The sequence below is a fragment of the Micropterus dolomieu genome, linkage group LG01 (assembly GCF_021292245.1).
Source record: "Micropterus dolomieu isolate WLL.071019.BEF.003 ecotype Adirondacks linkage group LG01, ASM2129224v1, whole genome shotgun sequence".
Lineage (NCBI taxonomy): Eukaryota > Metazoa > Chordata > Actinopteri > Centrarchiformes > Centrarchidae > Micropterus > Micropterus dolomieu.
This window is the reverse complement of record NC_060150.1, coordinates 28,816,836-28,822,835: the sequence shown is the minus strand read 5'-3', so window position 1 is coordinate 28,822,835 and position 6,000 is coordinate 28,816,836. Positions and strand designations below refer to the sequence as shown.

The 6,000-nt window shown below is 44.6% G+C and overlaps 1 protein-coding gene across 10 annotated transcripts in view; it reads left to right on the top strand.

Annotated features, from left to right (window-relative positions):
* The window catches only part of ntng1a (netrin g1a), a 118,432-nt gene that overhangs the window by 1,883 nt on the left and 110,549 nt on the right, over positions 1-6,000 (top strand). For 5 of the 10 annotated variants that reach the window (XM_046063745.1, XM_046063735.1, XM_046063726.1 and 2 more), the window contains exon 1: positions 162-860. The exons of 1 other annotated variant lie outside the window; for it this stretch is intronic. The gene's annotated coding sequence lies outside the window, so the exon portion shown is untranslated. Of the gene's footprint in view, positions 1-161; positions 861-6,000 lie in introns of those variants that run through there. 4 more of the 10 variants (XM_046063767.1, XM_046063761.1, XM_046063754.1 and 1 more) reach the window with 2 other exon arrangements.

Below are 6,000 nucleotides of genomic sequence, written 5' to 3'. Positions count from 1 at the left end.
GTTTGTGTGTGTGTGTGTGTGGGGGGGGGGGGGGTTAAGTCGAGGTGGAGACAGACTGGAGGGGTGGGGAGAGAAACCATAGGTGTGCGGTGGGGGGTGGGGGTGGGGGGAGTTTGCGTCTCATCTAATAGAGCCTGGGAGCGCATAATCTTCCCCGTCATCTCCGTCTGGGCGGTCGGTGCTGCGCCGTGCCAGGGAAACGTCCAGGAGAAGATGCGTTGAGGCAAGCGGATATTCTCAAGCAGCCGTGTCTAATTGGTGTGATTCATGTCCCTGTTGTGGCTGAAACCTATTCAGAGCCAGGGAGAAGGAAAGCGAAGAGAGAGTGAGGACGAGATTCGCGCAGAGATCTGCACGCAGGAGTCTTTGGAAATGAAGGAATTATAAACAGGGCAAAAAGAGGAGGGACGCACGCCAGAGGGTCAAAGTTTCTTGTGCAGTAGTGTTTTTTTTTCTTCTTTTCGGTGGACATCACTGTGCCTCAGATTGACGCCGTGATGGAATGACACTTGGATAGAGGATGATAGACACTTTGGCACCGGAGCTCCTGCTCAGAAATCCTCCCGTTTACAGCAGGCAGGGTGCTGACCGAGCCCCCAGGACGGTGATCAGTCATTTGTTTTGAAGTGGCAGGAAGATCCTCCTCTTGATCGTTTTCTCCCCCCCTCTGTAGCCAAACACGAGTGAGGGATGGTGCGCGCAGCGATTCCTCAGAGACTGACGTGCGTACTCATCACGTTCCCGTTAAGGAGCGCATCTTAAAGAGCTCCATTCTTCATTCTTGTTCATTCTGCTACTCTGAACTTGTTGAACGGCGTTAACGAGCAGTGGGAAAGGGAGTAGAGGCGCATTCAAGAAATGTAAGTTTTCCCTTTTGCATGTAAAGTTTGATTCCTCTGTGTTGCAGAGTGCATCATCGTTAGAAGTTACTTGGCTCTGGCCTGACTGCATTTAGCTCCTGTAGTGCGGTGGGTGGGGGGTCTTTTTGTGAGTTTTCCTGCATAAACAACTTTTAAGACTTTCTGAACCACAAAGGAGGGGACATTAATATTTACAAACGACCTTGAATGCATCAAAAACTTCACGCCATTTCTTCATGCCATCTTTGGAGGCGCCCCCTTGTGGAACTCATTGCCAAATCGTTTCCTATCTATCGCGCATGTTTACGTTTGGTGCAGCCAATTGGCCTACCTTTAACACGTCATTACATGAGCAGCCTATTGCAGTTAGGTTTGTTTGGGTAGGCTACATGCTCTCAAGATTGCTTCTCTCTTTACACATGCATTAGCTGCTCATTTAATTCAAACCTGATTGATTCCAGTGCAGCCCAGTGGGTTTGACTTAAGGCAGATATTCTTTTACAGTCGTCTTCAGCTGTCTGTGCTCTTTAGTTATGGTTTTATTTATAATCTGCAAGAACCACATATTTTTACCTTGGCCTTGTATTTGGATAATACCTAACAATTATTCTTTTAAGGATGTGCTATTATTAAAAAATGATCACCCCTGGGTGCAGGGTTGAGGCTATACTGTGCATTTAAAGTTTCATATCACATTTCAAGTTGCAACATCCAGTCAGAGTCAGTCAGAGAATAATACTTTTAATGGGCTTAGTAATTGTGATTGCAGTCTTTTTTTAAGTCTTTACTCATTCGATCCTATATGAAATAATGACAGGTAATAATGACTCATCTTTTGTGTGTTAGCAGCTGTCACTTTAAACCATGTGGCAATTCCTGCCTATATTTCCAGCATGAGACAGCTACCTGGCTGAACACATTCTTTCAGCTAAAGTGGACATTTTGAGTATCCAGACATGTCACTGTGGTTGCACAATAATGTGCTAGCAGCTTTTAGGAAAAGTGTCTTGAATAATGCATATGGTGTTCCTGTGTCGCAAAGAGAAGCAGGCTTGGTGGCGAGGAGAGGCTGAGGGAGGGCGGCGGAGGCGTGATCTTGACTCACTGTCTCATTGGGTACCCCCCCCCCCCCGTCCCTGCACTGCTGCAGCCTACATGTGGTGCTGGAGTAACTGACGCCGGGGGGTGTTCAGCTCGACTTGGGGCAGCATCGCCACACTCGCCCTGTCAGAAGTGCTGCTCTTGAACACACAGAGTGCATGTGGCAGCTTCAGCAGCTCAGGGGAGAAGGTGGGGTGGATGGAGTTAAAGGAGACAGAGAGAGTGAAAGTGGATGTAGGCAGATGCAGCTGCTTGAAGCACGTCTTCAGCAGTCAGGAACTTGCTAGCCTTCAGAGGCCTGACCGGTCTGGATCCAGTGCACTCTGGATTTGAAGACAGGCTGCCGCCATGTCCTGTTAAAGGAATGATTACCTCAGCAGGGTTCAAGCATGGCTTATTTGATAGCTAGCACTAATGTAGCCTTTTTCCGGGAATAGTTTCTCCTGACTAGTTGTTTTTCACTTTTTCAGTTTCTTGTGAGGGTGGAAAAAGCTTTTTAAACATGAGAAACTAAGACTCTAAACTAATGAAATTCTTTAAGGGGAGACACTTTTTTTTTATTCCATGCAGGTTTCACACAGAGGCAATAATTTATCATATCTGAGGTAGAGAACAACCCTCAAAGCAAGCCTATAACTAGCCAAGGTTTGGCCAACTGAAACAGCCAAACTATTTGGCTAAACTATAGGGCCCAGCCGCAGCTTTGAATCCTTCTGTGGCTGCCCACCCATCACCAACACAGAGTCACTTAACCAGCTGTCTCCACCCATTTTCTACCTGTCATCATTATTAAAAGATCATAAGGCTGCCGAGTGAAGGTGGCAACATTTTAAGAAGTGGAAAAGAGCGCTAAGTGAAGGGCTGACTCGGAGGCAAGCCCCAGGGATGCGTTATAGGCGTGCTCGCTGTTCCACGGCAACGCTGGCTGTCATGTTTGCAGGGCCATGCTCCACTCTCCATATGTTTATTCATGAGGACAGCGGCCCTATTGGCAGGTTGTTAACAGGCAAGATTAGGGATTCTGGAAAGGCAGGCAGAGAAATCTGGTGAGTGGAGCACAGAGACAAGGCAGGAGGCTTTTTTTTTCTGAAGCCGGGCCAGCTTCTATCTATATCTATCTTTCATCTGTTTCTGACTGTCTGCCCTCCTGTCTTTCTGCCCTTCTCTCTCCTGCGCTCTTGTTTCTCTTTTAGTAAGGCACAGGTGGGGAATATGAAACAGGTAGAGTAAGAAAAGATGAAAGTAGGTAGAGACAGGACAGAAGCAGGGTCAGAAATTGCCCTTGAAAGTGCATAAAATGCGTGAAATTAAAAATGAAAGGGGGGGAAAATAGCCCGGACATCAGTGGTAACCTTGTAATTATTCCACCTTACTCTGTGTGACTGGCTTTAGACATTTTTGAAATTTTGGGACATTTCCAATTTGTCGAATTGTTAAATTGTCAGGCAGGTGTGTAAGTACTGCCCCTTGTGGTGATTGGTGGGAGATTGTGACCTGAAAATTCTTTCCAGTGTGTCCTGGGTGAGAAAAAATGGGGCCCTTTTTGATCAAAGAACGACTGAGAAATGCGGGACCCACACAAACCACTGGTCAAAAGAAAAATAATCAATATGGGCAACAATTAAAAAGAGGTGGCTGGGGACAGAAAGAGGAAAACAAAACAAAACAGCCATTTTGAAATATAAAGATATGATTTTGCAGTTTGATAACATTGCCACTAAAAAGGTTCCAAATATGCTTTGAGTATGTTAATTACTAACCATGGACGACATGCCCACCTGCACCTTTAGGGTTAAAGTGAAAAAGAAGAGATTGAAAAATGGGTAGACACGAGGGGCGTGCTCCTTCATGTGTTCATTTGATGATGCTTGATGTACAAGAGCGGCTCCAGGGACATGCGTGTAACATCTCCCTTGTAATTTGGAGAAACACTCAGCAATGCTCGAGTGGCCCCGGGGGTGAAACGGAAGGGGACACCAAGGGCTGTTTTCTCAGCCCCAGAGACGGGCGAGTGGTCGGGTGCATGGGTGGCTGTTTGGGTGGGTTTGGATGAACTCACCAGCCATACAAACCTCTCTCCCAAGTCCACCGGGCCTCGTGAAAGATTCATGTGTTTAAATATAAAATCAAACTTGCTGTTTGCAGCACTGGCGAGTTGGTACCTACAGTCCCCTGTTGTTTCAGGCAGGCTGAGTGAACACCTCACAAACTGCTCCACTGTATGTGGTTTACTAGCAGACGGTGAAGGTCTATGTTGATATAATTGACATGAAGCTGCCAGTACCTGATTTTTTAAACCCCTTTGCTAGTATTCATTTGGCTGTTTTTAAATTTGTTGATTTTGAAGAAGCCAAAACATTCAAATATCCTGCGTTTCCACCCAATATATTCTTTGCAGAGTGGAAAACATCTTAGATGACCATGACTCTCCACTGTTCTGCATCTTCAGTTTATTGTTAAAGTCTTCCTTTTGTAAATATCTTTAAAAGGTAGAACCCACTTTTGTTTCCCTCTTGATGTTTTTACTTTATATATTATATGCATGTCCTGTGTCTGTATCTAAAGTCCCCCTCCACTCAAAAATGTGTTTCTCTTACTGTTACTTCTCTTGGATTTTGTCTTCACATTTATCTGCTGCAATGGGAAAGGTTTCTCTGTGCTCACCTTGAATGTCAGTTTAAGATTTGTACGTATAGTGCGAGCAGTATTTTGTGGCATCACAACTGGCTTGGAAGTCGTGTTCCGGGATGCAACTCACAGTATACAAGTATGATGTGGAAACATGGAGCCTTCAGTGAGCATACTCTGTAGTTGTAGTTACAAGAGTGTGTGTCCAGTAGTTAAACTAGTGCCTATTAAAAGATTCTGTATTTTTAATGAGGGAGTAAGAATAGATTTTTCTCAGCACAAATGATTATTTAAAGCATTATTTATTATTGGTCTTAAAACAAACCTGACGGGGGAGGGGGGTTGTTTACTCAACTTTCCTGTTGTAAATATCTCTTAAAAGTAGTTAAAACTACAATTCCCATTGTTGTTACACCTTAAAATGTCAGATCTCTATTTTTCACATTTGACTTTTTCCACATGGTTCCTAATAAAACACCGCAGCCATTACACCATTGATAAAAGGTGTTATGACAGGGAACGTTAATGTACATTATAAGCATTGCTATATTCACAATAGCAGCAAGGGGAAAAAACCATTTTATTTTAATTACTTTAGTACAAAAATTGTTGTCACCCTCCCTCACACCCTCCCATCGCTCTGTGCCAACCATGCAATATATATTCCTGTAAATGGAAGGATTTCAGACTTCCTGTGAGTGCGCCTCCTCTGATGTCCTCGGACCTTGATCGATGGTTGGAGGAATCTGTGCTAAAAAAAACAACATTTTTTTCCACTTAAAATGCACATCCACACTTCTTCCATCTGCTCTCCTTTTTCTCTCCCTCACCTCGTCTCCTTGGGGCGAGGGAGGGTTATGAGCGGGCAGTAATGAGAGGAAGGGGCCGCTGTGTCCAGGATGGCGGCATGATAACGACCCTGCGTTTGTGATGTCGATTGCTTGTTATCGAAGCCTCGCCAGCTCTTGTTGTCTCATTACCCATGACTTGAACCCCTCTTCATCCAGAGGTTGCACGTGAAGTGCTTGCACACACTTTTACACACGCACACACTTCCCAGCCATCCTTTTACTCTCCCCCTTAACACGGTAATATTATGTCTCTTAATGGGAACAGGGAGCTCGGTGCCAAGAGTTCCTCTGGATAATTGGCTGCTTTCTCACCTGCTGACATCTCCCCCATTGACATTCTTACATTTTACATTTAAGGTGCTTCATTTCTTTTCCCCGTTAACGTCTTCCTCCTGCCTCCGTCCTCTGACTTACAATACCTGCTCTTGTATTTTTTTGCATCGATTTTACATTGTCTTTCTCGATCATCTTGTGCAAAAACATTTCCAACCATACTGGTGTTGTAATGCTTATTTCTATTCATATGATGGATCTTCATTTTGCTCTAGTTTTTTTTTAAA